The following is a 20,809-nucleotide window of genomic DNA, read 5'->3' as shown; positions in this document are numbered from 1 at the left end:
AGTATTTCCACCCACAGATGTCAGCCTGTATTCCCAAAGTTTTTGGTGGTCCAATTCGATAGGTTGAGAAGTCTCCCAACTAACTGGCTTCCCCGGTGTCCCACCGGGTTGGTTCTGGTTATCAGTGGATGCCCCTTGAGGCCCGCTACCACCAACCAACGTATGGAGAAGTCTGGCCACGGCCTTGCGGATTCAAGAGGTGGAAGCGGTTTCTGCCTTTCCTCGTCACTCAGCCGGACAGAGGTGCAGCTACGGGGCACTAGTACTGCCCGCCGCGCCTGAGGTTATTGCCGGACGACTGACAGCTACCCAGTGCCCGGCATTGGGAATGCCGATTTTTAATTTTCCCTTAATCCTTCAGGGTAGGTGCACCAAAACACCTGTAACACTCGGGAAAACTTAGCCCGCGAGAGCTATGGAAGAGATTGGAAATTCTGAAAAATAGAGCTTGCCGATAGGTAAAGAGCCAGATAACAAAGCTTTTACTGTAACTAACAGCAGGGATTTGCTCCACACTGACTACTGAAACAGTGCCAAGAAATGAAGCACTTGAAACGCCAGAGCATACAAGGCTACGGGCCAAGTGCTGGAAAATGGGTTTCGAATAGTTAGGTGCTTGATGGCCGGCACAGACACGATGGCCTGTTTCTGTGCTGTATAATTCAATGAGAAGGACTGGACGAGGTCAGTCTTAGTGTCCATCTAACCTCAGCCACCTGCTGTAACACTGACTCTGGTCATAGGGTGGTTTTGTAACGAAGACCCACAGTCATCCTGCCTCATGAGAAATGAGCAGCCCGTCAGGAAGTGAGCAGATCATAGTGATTTTTAAAAATTATTTTCCATTATAAAGTTCAAAAGGCCTAAAAAGAGTTCAAGTTTCCTCTTGGCGTTCTCCTGTTCCCAAAGGATAATTACGTTATGTAACGCTGTTTAAAAGTTTAGATGCTTGCGAACTGATATTGGAGGAAGCAAAATGCTTCCAAGCGTTAATCATGATCCGTCAGCAAATAGGATCCTTTTCCTTGCTTGCGAAAGCCTTTTAATATCTGGTGTTGGCTATCGAATCGGCACAACAGCCCGCTCTCCTAAATCGGTGAAAGCTTGTTTGTAGTCAGAAGCTGCTAAGCGGCACTCGGTGCAAACAACGTGAGTAGCAGCGGTAACCACAGCCACTTTATAAACAGACAAGATTGGATTCATCATAAAACCTGAACTAGTGCGCGCTGCAGAGCCACAACTATGTGAAACTAGATTAGAACGACCGAGGTTGGGGACTTTATTTGAAATCAAACACGCACATGGAAAATGTATAAATAATATTGTAAGTACAAAATAAACTGGGATATGGATCTCTGGTCTGAGAAGGCAGGCCAAAACATCTATCTTCATTATCGCCCCATCAATTACAAACTTAATTACAGACCATAGAAACAACGAAAGTAAATATGATATATGTTGGTTAAGTATTTTTTTAAAACCTTTGAAATAAAAAACTTTATAAAAACTTTCAGCTAGGAAAACATGTTGTGAACGACTTCCAAATCAGCCAGTCACTGACTTTCCAACTTTTAAACTAGTTACTGCAAACAACGACACTGGAGTTGCACCCAGAGAAAAGGATAAATTGAGCAGTGAGCATGAAATGGGCCCAACTTACCAAACACTGGATATTTTTTATTACGTGAATTTTGTAAAAAGTCAGTCCAGCCTTTGTAGCACTTTCTGTAAAACTCTCTCTAAATCCACCGCTCTGCGGGGCTTGATCACATTCACCAGTCGCTGCCAAAGGCACAGGGAATCAATTCTACAAGGGTAGACCCGCGAGTGGCACTTCACAACATCACTAAGCCACATCTCCGTCTGCTGCAATCTAAACAGGAACTGAAAATTACTGCTACATGCAAACAAGTGTTTTGCATGCGTGTGTCACTCGGATTCGGCGCCCGACACGTTCCCCGCAGACTGCAGGTGGCGAGCTTGTCGCCCGTGTTTCTCATCCAATAACTTCACCCCACGACTTGCTCAGGGGACGTTTCTTACGGCGCCACGTCGGAGAGACACGTCCCAAATCGCGCACATTGAGCCAGAAAACCCCCACACAACTCTGCTTCAGCAACAGTGGTGTGTTAAGACTTCAATCGATCAAATACTAAAATATGCATTTTTAAACAATTGATTCTTCTGTACATTTCGTGGCATAAGTTTTAAACAGGAATCTCCAGTTGCTGCTGAATAGCATCAATTACTTTATGGAATTATGGAAGGAATTGAGAAAGCAAATATTATTTCCAATGGCCACTCAACATTAACACCAAGAATATTATGATATAAAGGGTAGTTTTTTTTACAGGAAGAATTATTAGCATATGTAATACTATTGAAGCCAGGCTAATTATAACATTTATGAGGATTGTTTTTATTTGTTCATGGGATGTGGGCGTCGCTGGCTTGGCCAGCATTTATTGCCCACCCCAAATTGCTCTGGAGTTACATGTAGGCCAGACCAGGTAAAGACAGCAGATTTCCTTACCTAAAGGACATTAGTGAACCAGATTTTTTTTTAACAACAATCAACAATAGTTTCAGGGGCACCATTAGACTAGCTTTTTAATTCCAGATTTTTTTTTAATTAATTGGATTCAAATGTCATAATCTGCTGTGGTGAGATTCAAACCCACATCCCCAGTGCCTTAGCCTCTGGATTATTAGTCCAGTGACAATACCACTTTGCCACACCTCCCCTTGAAGTTAGATAAACATTGGGGAAATAGATTAAATAATTTGGTAGAAATAGCAAGGAAGTGGGACTATAGTAGATACTTGTGGTGGAGGAGCCAATATTAGCATAAACAGGAATGGAATGGCCACTTGCATTTTGAAATTTCTACAATTTTATGGTCATTGCTCTCAGGATACTGCTTCAGATTCATTGCAGCAGTTTGATACAACTGAGTATCTTGCTTGGTCACATCAGAGGGCAGCTCAGAGTGCGTCTGGAGTCACATATAGCCCCAGACTGGGTAAGGACAGCAGTTTTTCTTCTCTAAAGAACATTAGTGAATCAAATGGGTCTTTGCAAAATCTAGTAGTTTCACAATCACCCTTACTAAGACTAGCCTTTTATTCCAGATTTATTTTAATTAACTGAATTTAAATTCCTCAGCTGCTGTTGTGGGATTTGAACTCACATCGTTCAGATCTTCCGTTCAGGCCTCTGGATTACTCACCAGTAACGTAACCACTCTGGTACCATACCATACATTATGATACAGTACAATTAGCAATGCCAATATTTCAGCTTAAAGGTAACTTTATATACCTCCAAAACATTTTATGAGTGAACTAACTATATACTTGCAGCAAATGGCAATCAAGCATTTCACAATAGAAACCATAAACATTTTTTGCAAAATTAGCAGTTTTTGCTCCATGAAATTTAATCAGTTCAAAAGATGGGAGATGTGAATAAACTTGTAAAACATAAGATAGGATCCTCTGCTTGACCATGACCAGGTGAAGAAATACAACATTTTAATTCTGCTTCCATAAACTGAGATAGGACAATAGCTGTATAAACTCTAATAAAACTGGGTTTCAAGTACTAAACAGTTCAGTATGAATTGAGGGATTAAATGCTTAATTATTAAATACCATAATGTGACATTTCAATCTGGTATTTTATGTCTCTAAGTAAAAGGTTCTGCGAGTCTTATCTACACATATTTGTCCTGCTTGTTCTTGTGAGAATGCCCATTTGCAATATGCAAATAGCTATTCATGACCTCTGGATATCCCAGTTCATTGTCTATTAAGTACTTTTGAAATGTATACACTGTATTAAGGAAATTTGTCACCACTTAATTTATGCACGGCAAGGTCCCATATGTGTCAATTGTGGTTCAGTTGGTACGACTCTCGCCTTGGAGTCAGGAAGTTGTCGGCCGAGTTTCATCCAGGACTCGAGCACAACAATCTAGGCTAACAACCACTGCAGTACTGAGGGAAAGTTGCACTGTTAGAAGTGCTGTCTTTTGGATGTGACATTAAACTGCAGCCCCATCTGCCCCCTCAGATGGACATAAAAGATCCCACGACACTGTTTTGAAGAAGAGCATGGGAGCAATCCTCAGTGCCCTGGCCAATAATTATCCCTCAATCAACACAAAAACAGATTATCTGGTCATTATCACATTGCTGTTGTGGGCGTTTGCTACATGCACATTAGCTGCTGCAATTCCCACATTACAACAATAAGTACGCTTCAAAAGTACTTCATTGGCTGCAAAAGCACTTTGGGCTGTCCGGTGATCATGAAAGACACTATATAAATGCAAGTCTTCTTTTTCTTTTATAAACAGCAATGGACTAACTAGTCAGATAACCAATTTTTTTTGGTAGTGGTGGTTGAGAAATAAATGTTATCCGGAACACCAGGAGACCCCTCCCCCCGACTCTTCTTCAAATAGTGCCTGGGAGAATGATCGTTGTTTTCACATCTCACCCAAAACATGGCTCCTGCAAAAGCACACCACTCCCTCAGTACTGCACTGATAGTTCAGCCTGGATTACATGCTCAAGTTTCTGCAGCGTGGCTTGAATCTCCAACCTTATAGCTCAGGCAAGAGTGTTAAACTGAGCCAAACCTGCCATTTACAGAGATCAGAACCAATTCCATTGGTAGCAGGACCTGGGTGGGAAACGTTCAAAGACTCAGTTCACAGAAATTTTTGTCCATTAATGAAAACAAACTGGCCGAGCTCGCAAGATGTTGAGCAATTGCATTTGATAGTGACTGCAGGTGCTACAAATTCAAATCTGCCTTAGATATTCTCTCAGTAGTTCTGGTCATTTCATAACAGGCCCAAGCATTTTATAGCTAGGAGTGTGCATGCACTGCACAATATCTAATTATACAATATCGTAGCAGTTGTGATCTGAACTAGATATCCTGTCTTTCACATGTACCCTCATGCAGATGCGGAGGGTATGTGTCCCCTTGTGGGGGAATCTAGAACTAGGGGGAACAGTTTCAAAATAAGTGCCTCACATTTAAGATGGAGATGAGGAGGAAATTCTTCTCTCAAAGGGTCGTTAATCTTTGGAATTCTCTTCCCCAGAGACTAGTGGAGGCTGGGTCACTGAATATACTCAAGTCTGAGTTAGACAGATTTTTGATCTACAAAGGAGTAAAGGGTTATGGGGGCCAGGCAAGAAAGTGGAGTTAAGGCCACAATCAGATCAGCCGTGATCTTATAGAATAAAAGCAAAATACTGCGGATGCTGGAAATCTGAAACAAAAACAAGAAATGCTGGAAATACTCAGCAGGTCTGGCAGCATCTGTGGAGAGAGAAGCAGAATTAACGTTTCAGGTCAGTGACCCTTCTTCAGAACTTATTGATCTTATTGAATACTGCAGCACACTCAAGGGGCCAAATGGCCTAGTTCTGCTCCTATTTCTTATGTTTTTATGCTCTTATCCAATCTTTCTGATGGCAGACTGAAACACTTGAGTAAGATGAGGTTAAATACAAATTGTTAAGCATTTTACAGAGAACATGTTAAAATACAAGATTAGTGCTTGTACTCAAATTTCACTGATTCAAGTTATAAAATACCTCCTTGAGAACAAGAAAAATAATTTAAAAATATATAGAAACATAAAAAATAGGAGCAGGAGTAGGCCATTCAGCCCTTCGAGCCTGCACTGCAATTCAATACGATCATGGCTGATCGTCCAAACTCAGTACCCTGTTCCTGCTTTCTCCCCATATCCCTTGATTCCTTTAGCCCTAAGAACGATATCTAACTCTTTTTTGAATATATTTAATGATTTGGCCTCAACTGCTTTCTGTGGTAGAGAATTCCACAGGTTCACCACTCTCTGGGTGAAGAAATCCCTCCTCATCTCAGTCCTAAATGGCTTGCCCCTTATCCTTAGATTGTGACCCTGGTCTTGGACTCCCCCGCCTTCGGGAACATCCTTCCTGTATCCAGTCTGTCCAGTTCTGTTAGAATTTTGTAGGTAATATGCCACACTATCGCTATTAATGGACTTGCTTGACATTTTCTGGACAGCCATCTGATTATGAATGGCTCTAGGGTAGCGATGCACAGTTTCCCTTCAATAAGCCAGGCTTCCTCTCCAGATCTACCTGGCTGACTAATGGCACCTCTGCCCTGTTTTTGTTTGATCTAAATTCTCAGCCAGTGGGAAGGCTGTTCCTTTGACAGACTGTTGCAATGATGGTGTCGCTGTAATCACCAAATTACACCCTGGTCTGCTTCCCTAATCCTCTTGTACTTTCTCATCCTTTGAGAATAACACCTTGTTTTACCCCTCTCGCTTCATTTAAAATGCTCATTCTCTGATATTTGCCTACCCAAATATCATAAAAATATATCTTCATTGATTCCACCCCCCACAGCCTCTGAGAGGTGACTTGATGGAGGTATTCAAAATCACAAGGGGTCTGGACAGACTAGATAGGGTGTAACTGTTCCCACTTGTGAAAGCATCGAGAACAAGAGGGCACAGATTTAAAGTAATGGGTAAGGGAAGCAAAAGTGACACGAGGAAAGACCTTTTCACACAGCGAGTGGTTAAGGTCTGGAATGTGCTGCCTGAGAGTGTGGTGGAGGCAGGTTCAATTGAAGCATTCAAAAGAGAATTAGACTGTTATATGAAAAGGAAGAATGTGCAGGGTTATGGGGAGAAGGCAGGGGAATGGCACTAGTGAATTGCTCATTTGGAAAGCTCAATTCATTATGCTGTCTCTCCTCTGAGTCCATTGGTCTCCTATCCTCCCTTAATCTCTCATCCTATATAAACTCTGCTACCCATATTCACAGCCAGCTCCTTGACCTTGCCATCTCACGTGTCCTCTACATTGGGGAGACCAAGCGCAGACTGGGTGACCGCTTTGCGGAATACCTCCGCTCAGTCCGCAAGCAGGACCCTGAGCTTCCGGTTGCTTGCCATTTCAACACTCCCCCCTGCTCTCATGCTCACATCTCTGTCCTGGGATTGCTGCAGTGTTCCAGTGAACATCAACGCAAGCTCGAGGAACAGCATCTCATCTACCGATTAGGCACATTACAGCCTGCCGGACTGAACATTGAGTTCAATAATTTCAGAGCATGACAGCCCCCCATTTTACTTTCATTTTTAGTTATTTTTTCTTTTTTACATCTTTTACAACTTCTTTTTGCATTTATTTCATTTCATCTTAGTTTGTTCAGTTTGCTTACCCACTGTTTTTTTCATGTTTGCACTTGCTGCTGTTCAATATTGAGTCCGTTAACACCTTATCTGTATTAATGCTTTGTCTTTCAACACACCATTAACATATTGTTTGCCTTTGCTCCATGACCTTTTGGTCAGCTATGTGGCCTTGTCCAATCTACACCTTCTCCTTTGTTATCTCTTGCCCCTCCCCCACATCACTTGCTTATAACCTGTGACATTTCTAATACTTGTCAGTTCCGAAGAAGGGTCACTGACCCGAAACGTTAACTCTGCTTCTCTTTCCACAGATGCTGCCAGACCTGCTGAGTGGTTCCAGCATTTCTTGTTTTTATTACAGATAAGACTATCTATGATCCCTTCCTTGTACCACTCTCTACCCACATCCCTCTTACCCCACCACTAACCCTTCTGTGTCCGCCCCTGGAAAGAACACTCTCCCAATTCACTTACAACTGCACTTTCAAAATTCCAAATGTCTAGTCTTTGACCCTCCATTCACGACATTTCTGCAGCTACCCATCTACCCAACCACACCTTCACCTCCATCTTTGACGCCCTAGTTCCCATCAAAACCATTACTCTGTCTCACCCTGGCCATTCCCCTGATATAACCCTCATCTCTGCTCCCTTAAGTCCAAGGAATGCAGACTTGAAAGTATATGACAGACAACTAGCCATACACTGCCAGATCTGGCTGGATCACAAAACACTATCAGGTACATGGACTTTCAAAAGGTGTTTGATACAGTGCCACACAATAGGCCTGCGAGCAAAGTTATAGTTCATGGAATAAAAGGGACGGAAGCAACATGGATGCAGAATTGGCTGGGCGACAGGAAACAAAGGGTAGTAGTTAATGGATGTTTTTCAGGCTAGAGGAAGGTTTGTAGTGGCATTCCCCATGGGTCAGTGTTGGGACCCTTGCTTTTCCTGCTTTATATTTGGGCAGCGCAGTGGTTATCACCGCAGCCTCACAGCTCCAGCGACCCGGGTTCAGTTCTGGGTACTGCCTGTGTGGAGTTTGCAAGTTCTCCCTGTGACCGCATGGGTTTTCGCCGGGTGCTCCGGTTTCCTCCCACAGCCAAAGACTTGCAGGTTGATAGGTAAATTGGCCATTATAAATTGCCCCTAGTATAGGTAGGTGGTAGGGGAATTTAGGGAAGGTGGGGATGTGAGAGGGTAATGGGATTAATGTAGGATTAGTATAAATGGGTGGTTGATGGTCGGCACAGACTCGGTGGGCTGAAGGGCCTGTTTCAGTGCTGTATCTCTAAATAAATAAAATAAATATATTATGACCTAGACCTTGGTGGACAGGGCACAATTTCAAAGTTTGCAGATGATACAAAACTTGGAAGCGAGTGATTGAGATCTGGAATGCACTGGAGTGTGGTGGAGGCAGGTTTAATTGAAGCATTCAAAAGAGAATTAGACTGTTATATGAAAAGGAAGAATGTGCAGGGTTATGGGGAGAAGGCAGGGGAATAGAACTAGGTGAATTGCTCATTTGGAGAGCCGTTGCAGACTCAATGGGCCGAATGGCCTCCTTCTGCATTGTAACAATTCTGTGATTCTGGGTCCTGCTCTCATCTGCAAAAACTGCTTAGTATTTCAGGATCATCCTGGAATGCAAAGATAACCCCTGGCGACTTTTCTCCACTGCAAACCGGCTTATTAAACCCCTCTATTGTCTTCTCATCTGTAACAAGTATGAGGAGCTCCTAGACTTCTTTGCCACTAAGTTTAAGACCATCTGATCAGCTGCTTACCTCCCTTCCCCTGGCCTACTGGGCCAAACCTCCTCTAAGGTTCCCCTTGCCCTAGCTCTGAATTTGCATCTTTCTCTAGTTTCTCTCCTACCTCCCCTCTTGTCCAGGAGATCCATCTCTTGCTTACTCGACCCTATTCCCACTAAACTGCTGACCACCCAACTTCCCTTCCTGGCTCCCATATTAGCTGATATTGTTAATGGTTCTCTCCAGATAGAAATGATCAAATTCTGTATGGACCATCATGCCTCCTGAGCAGCTGGAACCATAGACATGTCACACCAAGGAGAGGAATTGGTTCAGGAAATGTACTGTTGATGGCATGTAAATAAGATGATTAGAAATAATTGTACAGTAAGACTATTCAATATTTTGTGATATTCTTTTCTTTTTTCTTTTGGGCCTCCTTATCTCGAGAGACAATGGATACACGCCTGGAGGTGGTCAGTGGTTTGTGAAGCAGCGCCTGGAGTGGCTATAAAGGCCAATTCTGGAGTGACAGGCTCTTCCACAGGTGCTGCAGAGAAATTTGTTTGTCGGGGCTGTTGCACAGTTGGCTCTCCCCTTGCGCCTCTGTCTTTTTTCCTGCCAGCTACTAAGTCTCTTCGACTCGCCACAATTTAGCCCTGTCTTTATGGCTTTGTGATATTACTTTTGACTTATTTGCAATATCTGTATGTCAGATATGGGTGATAAACTGCACTTTGTTTTTATCATATTCAAGTTGAATGTCCATTTGTGACGTTCTCTGTGAGTCCAATTCTTCTGCCATTATGTTCTTGACTAAACAATAAGTCGTTATCCCAGACAAGACTCAAATCCAGTCTGTGGCCCTGACCATATCTATAACTGTATCTGCAGCCTCTAATTTCACTCTTTCACCTTATGAACCACCATCCCAAAGCAGGTCTGTGACTCTAGCTGGATCTTCCCTGCAAATTGCTAGCTGGACCCCTTTCTTGATCAGTGCTCAGTGCACACCAACTGATTATGCAACCTGCAACAGTGAGCAGCTCCCTTCTTCACCTGGTCAGCAGCTGCCACCAAAATTGTGGTCTGCACCCAATGTCAGCTTCTTTTCCTATAATGTGATGCCACCCAAAAGAGAAAGTGAGAGAGAGATATGGAGAATGAGAAGTAAAAGGGAGAAACAAAATGCCAGTGAAAAAAAGAGAGGCAGAAAAAGTTCAATTATTGGTTGCAGATACAGAGATAGATTTGGCCAGGGTCACATACAGGATTTGAGTCATGTCTAGGGTATTCACACAAAGATACCAGAGAGGTAGGAAAGATATTACAGGTTATGTCTCATGAACACAATAGGAGATCCACTAGAGTATTCAATAAATAAACATTCATTAGATCTACTACACAAATTAACTGTACAAACTAAATTAACTGAACTAAATACCAATCCATACTCAAAATACATTGGGTATGAAATTCGGATCATTAGCACCCATTAGACCTCCAAAATTACGTCTGTAGCATGCAAGTCGTGCTGGAAATCATGTCGGTGAAGACGTTAGCGCATATGCAGTGTACTGTGAAATAATTTAAGAACCAATTGACTGCTGCAATGGGGGTACATCAGGGATGGATAAACTGATGTGTTCCTAATGGGGTCCCTCATCCATAATTATTTTGTGTATACAGTTTTTTTAATCTTACTATTTTACCAGCAAATGCACAAAAATGTAAAAAGTACAGGTGCATACACTGTGCAAATGAGTACTGAGATCACATGTCTAACTATTGCATCTATTACTCAGTTTTAATTTACTAATCCATTAGCCAATTCCGGATTTCCAATTAGCCACATCTAGCTAGTGGCTAATTTATTGAACAACACTGTCCTGGTAAATCTGTATTCTATCTCTCTAAGACTCAATATCCTTCCGATATGCGGATCCCAATACTGCACACAGTACTCTACCTGAGGTCCTCCTAAGATTTTATATCGGCTCATCATTACCTCTTGGATTTTATTTTCTATACCTCTTGAGGTACTGCCTGTTTCCAATGTGATACTGCTCTTCCACAGTACCAGTCCTACTTCCATTCAAAGTATAAGTAGACTTTTTTTTTTGCATAACTGCATTTCCTCACACTTAACTAACATTAAATTCCAATTGCCTCATTTAACCCATTCTCACATCTTGTCAATGTCACTTTGCAGTAATCTTTGGTTTTCTAAAGAATTAACTAAATCTATTTTAGTATAATCTTCAAATATACCTATCACATCCTCTCGACCTATACCTAGATTATTGATATACACAGTGAAAAAAGTGGCCCCAGAACTAAACTCTGTGGGCACCACTGCTTACTCTGAAAAAATGCCCTTAAGTCCTACTTTGTTTTCTCCATTCTAGCCAATTTTTAGTGTTTTCTATCCTCTCCCTAATTCCATAAACCGTAATCTCTCATAATCTCCCACATTGTATTTTGTCAAACGCATTCCTGAAGTCCAAAAGCACTACATCCAATGCATTTCGTCCATTTAAAAAAAAACATTCTTGGGTTATGTGCATCAGTAGAAAGGGCGGTATTTATTGCCCGTCCCTAGTTGCCCTTGATAAGATGGTGGCGAGTCTTCTTGAAACACTCTAGTCAATGTGGTGAAAGTACTTCCACAGTGCTATTAGGTAAGGATTTTGCCCAGTGACAAGGAAGTAACAGTGATATGTGTGCGACTTGGAAGATGTTAGTGTTCCCATGCAACTGTTGCCCTTGTCCTTCTAGGTGCTAGAGGACACAGGTTTGGGAGGTGCTGTTGAAAAAGCATTGGCAAGTTGCTGTAGTGCATCTTGTGGAGGGAGCCACAGTGCACTGGTGGTGATGGAAGTGGACATTTAAAGGTGGTGGATGGGCTGCCAATCAAGCAGACGACAACACATGTAATTTCAGCCTTAATTAAAGACCTGAATATTTTCCCTACTACTAATGTTAAACTAATTGGCCTGTAATTACTCAGAATAACTCTGACTTCCTTTTTAAATTTGGTACTGCATTGGCCACACTTCAATCCACTGACACACATGCACATTCAATGGAGTCCTGAAATACAATTTCTAGAGCCTCTGCAGTTTCCTCCTTCAGTTTTTCAGGGTCCTAGGATATATCCTGTCAGTTTCTGGTGCTTTATCTTCCTTTAGCCTAATTAACTTGTCTAAAATTTTTCCTTTCATCCATTACAATATAGCTCACCTCATTCTCAACCATCACATAATACTTGATTTCTTTAAGCAAGGCAAGACTGAATTTTCTTTGGGAAAGATTAGCACAGCAGGAAAGTGGTGCTGCTTAAGAAGCTAAATTCAGTAATTTAATATGTGGAGTCTAGGGACAAGGAGCAAAATGAATAGCACTCTGGCTACAGAACAGAAAACAGACAGTAAGGGTTAAATAAAAGCAAAATACTGCAGATGCTGGAAATCTGAAATAAAAACAGGAAGTGCTGGAAATACTCAGCATGTCTGGCAGCATCTGTGGAAATGTTTCAGGTCTGTGACCTTTACTCAGAATTGATGAAAGGTCACAGATCAGAAACGTTAACTCGGCTTCTCTCTCCACAGACATGTGTATTTCCAGCACTTTCTGAGTAAGGGTTAAAGGTAGTTACTCAGATTGGCAAAAGGTTGGAGTGATCTTCTACAAGGATCAGTGCTGGGACCACTGCTGTTCACCACTTAAACAGTTTTGACTCAAAAATCTGAAATACAATTTCAAAATTTGCAGATGACACCAATGTGAGGAGTGTAGTTAATATAGAGGACTGTGACGAAATACGGGAGATGTTAATAAACTTGCAGAATGAGCCTTTATTTGGCAAATGAACTTCAATATAGACAAGTATGACATAGAAGGTAGGAAGAATAAGGAGGCCACAGTCACTTAACTGGTTTATATCCTTTTAAAGGCTCTTTGCGTCCTCCTCGCAGCTTACTGTCTCATCTAGTTTTGCATTGTCAGCAAACATGGATATATTACATTTGGCCCCCTCATCTAAATCATTGATACAGAATGTTAATAGCTAAGGCCCAAGCACTGATCCTTGCACCAACTGATAGTTACACCCTGCCAACCTGAAAATGGCCAATTTATTCTTATTAGTTTTCCTGCCTTTTAGACAAACTTTATTTAAAAATAATAGAGGGCACTGAAAAAAATTTGCTATAATACCAGAACAGAGAGGTTATACCTATCAAAAAAGATTCAAGCTGAGGCTCTTTTCTCTAGGCTGGTTCTTCACACGAGCAACTCAGCTAGTTGCACTCCCCACCTTTACCCGATAACCCTGCAAATTTTTTTCTCTTCAAATTAAATTTACTGTCACTACACTCTCAGGCAGTGCATTCCAGATCCTAACAACTCATTGCGTCAAAAAGTTTTTCCTCAAATCCCCTCTGGTTCATTTGCCAATCACCTAAATCGGTTTTTGACCCTTCCACCAATGGGAATGGTTTCTCCTTATCTACTCTGTCTAAACCCCTCATGATTTTGAAAACCTCTATCAAATCTCCTCTCAACCTTCTATTCGCTAAGAAGGACAGCCTCAGCTTCACCAATCTATCCACGTAACTGATCTCTCTCATCCCTGTAACCATTCTCCTAAATCTTTTCCGCACCCTCTCCATAGTTGTTGAGATGATGTTTCCACTTCTGGGCAAGACCAGACTAGGTGCCATACATATAAGATAGTTACTAATAAATGTAATATAGAATTGAGGAGAAACTTCTTTACGTAGACAGTTAGAATGTGGATCTTACTATCGCAAAGAGTAGAGGCGAATAGCATAGATGCATTTAAGGGGAAGCTCCTTAAACACATGAGGGAGAAAGGAATAGAAGGATATGTTGACGGAGTTAACTGAAAAAGGGTGGGAGGATTGTGTGGACCATAAATACTGGAATGTGCCTGTTGGATAAAATGGCCTGTTTCTGTGCTGTATATAGTGTTTAGTATGAAGTAACTAAGAAATGTAATGATATGTAACATTTCACCTACAAAAAGGAAGGTAAAGGTGAATCAACTAAATCCAAAGAGATGGTAAATTCTTTCATTACTTCTTTAAATTTTTTGTTGTGCCTATGCCCTATTCCTATTACCAGCATTGTTTCAAATCACTTATTTCTATGACGTCTCTTGGTAAATAACTCAGGAATGATCTTTCCTAATGTAAATAGTACCCCTATGACATCCTAATCCAGGTGATGGTAGAGCAGGCAGGAAGTGGTGAACAGAAAGCTTTGAAAAGTCAAACAACATTTGGTTCTATTCAAATAAAAACTTTAAAAATTTACTTTTTTTAATTTAAAAATATAAATATTGTTTCACTTCAGTTTGTGGCAGTACTCATTAAACATTCAAAAATCTAGTCAAACATTTATTTTAAAAAAGGAAGCTACATATAAAAGCTGAATGGAAAGTGTTCCCACATTACATCAAACGTTATAACATTGTACCAAAACTACAGAACACCTTAAAGTTTGTTATAGCTGCTGTAAAAAAAACTCTCCATGAGGAGAAAGAAGTTTACATGAATGTAATACCAATACATCGTTCACACAAAATGAAGATTTCAAAAAAAAACATAATTTCTCTTTAGCATGTACATTCTCACATTCATTCAAAACATAAAGCAACCTCTTAAAATATTCACTACAGAACTCCTGTATTTACTTTGGACCTGTTTCACATCATTTTCCTATGTTCTAATTTTGCATGCTCCACAATGGATATCAGTCTATGGGGTGAAATGATGATTTGGTGTTAAAAAAAAAAATCAGAGATACTTAGAAAAAATTAAGGAATGGTGGAATGCTCAGGCTATATTGTAAGTGAAAAATACCTCATAATGCATGTATGATTACATTACAAGTGGCTTATGTAAAGGTATCAGAAGTAGAATAAATGGTTCCCCCTCGGGGATGTAGTTTTTAAATTGAACACAAAAGGGGAATATTTCTGGGGCAGAAATTTCTCCACAGGAAACACAAAGTATGGAACACCAATGAAATGCCAGTGAAGTATATTACCCTGTCTCCTCTCCCAAACTTCATTAGAAGCAAAATTTCAATTGCACAAAAATTCAATTTTAATGCAAAATTCATATTTTCTCCATTGATTTAGATTCACAAGAGATCTGATTTGGATTTGACCGTTCAAATCTCAACAGCTCTGCACAACATGCACTCAGTACCATACACAACCTGATGTGACACTTTAACCTAACATTAGGCTTATGATCGATTTGACGTGAATGGTTTTAAACATATGGTGGCAGTCAGCAGCAAAGGATCAACGCGAACCATTCACCTCGCTGACAACATCAACTTGAAACTTTATGGAAACTTTAATTAGTCATAAAATGTCCTAAGGCGCTTTACAGGAGCGTTATTAAATTAAACCGGACACCAAGCCACATAAAGAGCTATTAGAGATGGTTAAAGATGAGGGTTTTAAGGAATGTCTCAAAGGAGGAAAAAGTCGAGAAAAGTAAAGGTTTAGGGAGGGAATTCCAGAACTTAGGACCTCGGCAGCTGAAGATAGAGCTGGCAATGGTGGTGCAATTAAAATCAGGGTTGCACATGAGGCCAAAATTGGAGGAACACAGATATCTTGGAGGGTTGAAGGGCTGCAGGAGGTTACAGAGATGAGATGGGGCAAGGCCATGGCAGGATTTGAAAACAGGTATGAGAATTCCAAAAGTCAAGGTGTTGTTTAACCTGGAGCTAATGTAAGTTAGCGAGCACAGCAGTGATGGGTGAACAGGACTTGCTGCAAGTTAGGAAAGGGGCAGCAGAGTTTTGGTTGAGCTTAACTTTATACAGGGTGGAAAATGGGAGGCCAGCCAGCAGAGCATTGTAGTAGTCCGGTCATGAGGTGACAAAAGCATGGATGAGTGTTTCAGCAGCGGATGAGCTGAAGCAGGGGCAGAGTCGGGAAGTGTTACAGTGTGGAAATAGGCAGTCTTAGTGGGAACGTGAATATGTGGCCGGCAGCTCACCTTGGGGTCAAATACAACACCAAGGTTGTGAACAGTCTGGTTTAGCATCAGACAGTTACCAGGGAGATGGCTGGATTTGGTGGTTCGGGAATGGAGTTTGTGATGGAAATCAAAAGAAATGGATAGAATTTTCTCAGGCAGTCGGAGGTGGGTTCAGGGGTGAGCAGGGTGGGAACGTCCTGGAAGTTGATGTTAGGTTGGGGAGCTGACATGATCCCGCCCTCTGCCAGCTGTCCCGAGGATGGGATTGAAGGACAGCAGGAAACCCCCTTGGATCTGTCGGGTAAGTAATTAATTAGGTAGTGAGGTTGTTATCAGGCAATTATGAGGTCCTTTAGCCCTGAATCCAGGATTTCCCAGTCATGAAGCATGTTTCCCGACCTGTCAGCAACTCACCAAGGTCACCAAGGAGAGTGCACAGTGGGAAGAGCTTCCTCAGGTGAAACTGACAAGATGGGAAGGCTTTGATCAGTTACAATTGAAGAGTTTCAACCATGGCCAGTGAGAGACTGTTGTTCAAAGCACTTCTCTCAGAAAGTGCTTTCACGATCTGACAGGTGATTGCCAACTACTTGGAAGGCATTTCATCCTGCACTTCCCTGCTGCAAGCCTTCACCATGGCATGGGAGTAGTTCATGCAACTCCACCTTCCACCTCTGCTGAGGGCCAATAGCAAAGGCCACACCATCACCAACAGCAAACCAATAGCAACACCAGCTTCCTTCTCAGCCGCATGCCCCTACACAGGAATGGGCAACAAGATCCAGGTGGAAGGAAGCAGGACCACCCACCCCCACCCCCCCAACCAAACAGGCAGAGGATCAACTCTCACCATAGCTGAGCACCAGTGCCTCAGGAGGCTCAGGCTCTCCTGTGACAGATTACTGCTGACATCTGCAGTCTCATGGAGCAAGACCTCCTTCTCAGTGGGGCAGGTCGGTATGCATTGACAATGACCAACCAGGTGCCGGTCACTGAAGGGCCTCCCACCTCCCCCCACAAGGTCTCTGCCTTTTGCGACATTGTGTCCTCTCTTCTGCAATGAGAGAAAGCAGAGAGTTGTGAGTGCTTTTAATGGTTTACGTGCAGAGGAGCGACTGAGGAGGGTGACTGTGAGGCATGGGTGCAAGAGGGCATTAAACTGAGGGCAAGTGTCAGTGGTGACTGCTGAAATGGGAGTGTGACAAGGTGCCTTGAGAGACAGGAATGGTTGGAGCAGCAAGTTGTGTTGCCCTGAGGCGTACTATGCAGCAGTCAGGGCAAGTCAGAGTGTGAGGCTTGGCATCTGAAAGTGTTATGCCACTCACTTGTCATCCCTGGGGCAGGAGGGGGTTGGGAACAGCCCCCTGCCACCCACCCAATTTTATGCCTCCACTGCCCACCCGCAAACCCGCTATTTTGGAGGTTGTTAAATTCCGGCCTTCATAAGAATTTTAATAACACCGAGGCAGGGGCGGAAACAAACTGGAAGGATTCAAACATGGAGTTCAGGGAAAGATTAATATATATTTGAGGGTCAATAATTGTTTATTTTGAAGGGAGCTGTGCTGATGGGAAATTTGAAGAGGATTGGGACAGTACCTGAGGAGGGAGTACCGTTAACACTATCAGCTGACATGGGGGCTGGGAAGAGAAGTTGAGTGGTCAACAGTTTAGTGGGACGAGGGTCGAGGGAGCAGGAGGTGAGTCTCATTGACAAGAAGGTGGCATCACATGAGATCATTGGCTGAGTCATAGCTATCAGAAAGGAAGATGGTTGTGTTTGTTGGAGGCCAAATATCTCAGCCCCAGGACATTACTGCAGGAGTTCCTCAAGGGCAGTGCCCTAGGCCCAACCATTTCAGCTGCTTCATCAATGACCTTCCCTCCAGGAGGTCAGAAGTGGGGATGTTTGCTGATGATTGCACAATGTTCAGCACCATTTGTAACTCCTCATATAATGAAGCAGCCAGTGTCCAGATGCAGCAAGACCTGGACAACATTCAGGCTTGGGCTGGTAAGAGGCAAGAAACGTTTGTGCCATACAAGAGCCAGACAATGACCATCTCCAACAAGAGAGAATCTAACCATTATCCCTTGACCTTCAATGGCATTACCATCGCTGAATACCCCACTATCAACATCTGGGGGTTACCATTGACCAGAAACTGAACTGGACCAACCACATAAATGCTGTGGCTACAAGAGCAAGTTAGAGGCTAGGGGTTCTGCAGTGAGTAACTCACCACCTATCTCAACAATGCCTGCCCACCATCTATAAGGCACAAGTCAGGAGTGTGATGGAATACTCTCCACTTGCCTGAATGGGTGCAGCTCCAACAACACTTACAAAGCTCGATACCATCCAGGACAAAACAGCCCGCTTGATTGGCACCCCATCCACAAACATTCACTCCCTTCACCACTGATGCACAGTGGCAGCAATGTGTACTATATACAAGATGTACTGCAGCATCTTACCAAGATTCCTTCGACAGCACCTTCCAAACCTGCGACATCTACCATCAAGGACAAGGGCACCAGATGCACGGGAACACCACCACCTACAAGTTCCCCTCCATACCACACACCATCCTAACTTGGAACTAGATCACCGTTTCCTTACTGTCGCTGGGTCAAAATCCTGGAACGTCCTTCCTAACAACACATGTTGGTGTACCTACAAGGACTGCAGTGGTTCAAGAAGGCAGCTCACCACCACCTTCTCAAGGGAAATTAGGGATGGGCAATAAATTTTTGTCTTGTCAGCGAAGCCCACATCTCAGATACGAATAAAAAAAAAGATTCAGGCTTGAGTTGATAAGTGGCAAGTAACATTCACATCACACAAGCACTAGGCAATGACCATCTCCAACTAGAGACAATCTAACCAGCTGCCTTTAACATTCAGCGGCATTAACATCACTGAATCCCCCACCATCAACATCCTGAGTGGGTTAACATTGACCAGAAACTGAACTGGACCAGCTACATAAATACTGCGGCTACAAGAGCAGGGCAGAGGTTGGGATTTCTGCAGCGGGTGACTTACCTCCTGACTCCCCAAAACCTGACCACCATTGACAAGGCACAAGTCAGGAGTGTGATGTAATACTCTCCACATGTTGGCCAGGATCTTATTCGGGCAAGGACCCCGCATGGCCCCTTCTGTGGGAGGCCCGCGGAAACTATTGCCAATTAGGCACTAAATTGGATAGTGACAGGCCTTCCACAGGATCAAGGGCTCCGCGACGGAAGTCATGCCCTCAGAAATGCCAGCCAATGAGGTTGGCAGGTCTTTAACTGAGTAGCGCCACCATGGAGGCAGTGGCTGCTGCCAGTGGAGCAGCCACCCGAGGTCCAAGCCAGGAAGTATAATGCAGGAAATATAAATTAAATTTAAATGATAGCTTTCCGTTTCTGCCAAAGCAAATTTTCTAGTAAGTGCCTCTATATATAAACATTGTCTTGTTCAAAGTAATTCCTGTTCTCTATCATTCGAAATGGGGGTTGGGAAAAAAGTGATAAAAGCACATGAAAATGTTTACTTGCATCATTACAACAACATTAGCTGCTCCTTCGCAAATCTTAAGGTACTGAATATTGACCTGAAATGAAATAAGGGCAGTAATAAGCACTTTGGTGAATATTAATTACTTTAATACTTGAAAATAATGTTACTGCGTGAAGTCTTATTTCAATTTTCTCTCCATGCTGTCTTGATTTGCTACTTTCAGCAATCAACAGCAATTTTTGTCATTTTAAATAGTTTTTATGTTGATGAACTGTTGGTTTTCCAGTGTTTGTTCTTTGAAGTCTTCAACTCTTAACCTAGTAAGAATTACACATTATGAGTCTGTTGCCAACTGAACTTTGCAATTGGGTGCGAACATATTTGTGTGCATGTAACATATTCTTATAGTACAAGTCTATTAAAAATAATGTTCAAATTTTTCTAAACAAAACATGAGAAATTGAAAGTTTGATTTTAAATCAGAGGCCCATGTTGGCTATTAATTGCCAATTCTTTAAGAACAAAGGCTTATAATTTCTTCAATTAGTTGCAATTAGCATATTACTGATAAAGTAGGATTATATAACTGAAAAAAATGAGAGGTAAGCTTTACTATTCACACTGGAATGAAGTAATCTCTTACTAAGTCTGTAAGATAGCCCTTCTTACTTGTATATAACTTTTCTCCTGTTATTAACAACTCAGGTTGTAACAGATACTAAAGAGTGCACTCATTATTCAATAACAATATTTTTGAAGGTGCTTATAAATAATATGCATACAGTTTTTAGGCTTTATCTGAAGTGAAAAGCTGAACAGGGATAAAATATTGCATGTAAAAACTAAATAAGTTGACATCTGTACCTTGCAGTGCAGTTCATGCAGCACTTACCTCACCAAAATGCACAAAAGTAGAATGTAATCATCAGACTTGAGACTTCACTTACTTGTGGACAGAAATTTGTTATACTGAAACAGTCAACAGACCAGGCGGCATCTGCGGAGAGAGGAAAGCAAAAAAGCAAAATACTGCAGATGCTGGAAATCTGTGGGTTCTGACGAAAGAACTGAAATGTTAACCCTACCTTTCTCTCTCTCTCCACAGGTGCTTCCTGAGCTGCTGCGTGCTTCCTGCACGTTCTGTTTTATTAAAGTGCATATGCTGCTGCATGAGCCAATACAGGGAGAGTTCCTCTGTTTGACACTCCAGAACAATGTCCCCAGAGGACAGCAGTACACCAGCTCTGTCTGAAACTGGTAGTTAGGCTCAATGGTCTAAACAAT

At 42.2% G+C, this 20,809-nt stretch overlaps 1 protein-coding gene and 1 long non-coding RNA gene across 6 annotated transcripts in view; one reads left to right on the top strand and one right to left on the bottom strand.

Annotated features, from left to right (window-relative positions):
* si:dkey-261l7.2 (uncharacterized protein LOC569751 homolog) overlaps positions 1-20,441 on the bottom strand; it is a 47,287-nt gene extending 26,846 nt beyond the window's left edge. Inside the window, exon 1 of one of the 5 annotated variants that reach the window (XM_068026812.1) lies at positions 20,418-20,441. The gene's annotated coding sequence lies outside the window, so the exon portion shown is untranslated. Of the gene's footprint in view, positions 1-1,660; positions 1,913-20,417 lie in introns of those variants that run through there. The other 4 variants (XM_068026819.1, XM_068026805.1, XM_068026825.1 and 1 more) reach the window with 4 other exon arrangements.
* The window catches only part of LOC137362438 (uncharacterized), a 42,215-nt gene that overhangs the window by 1,539 nt on the left and 19,867 nt on the right, over positions 1-20,809 (top strand). The window lies entirely within an intron of this gene.

Source organism: Heterodontus francisci, chromosome 3 (assembly GCF_036365525.1).
Source record: "Heterodontus francisci isolate sHetFra1 chromosome 3, sHetFra1.hap1, whole genome shotgun sequence".
NCBI lineage: Eukaryota > Metazoa > Chordata > Chondrichthyes > Heterodontiformes > Heterodontidae > Heterodontus > Heterodontus francisci.
This window is presented reverse-complemented; position numbering and strand designations above follow the sequence as displayed.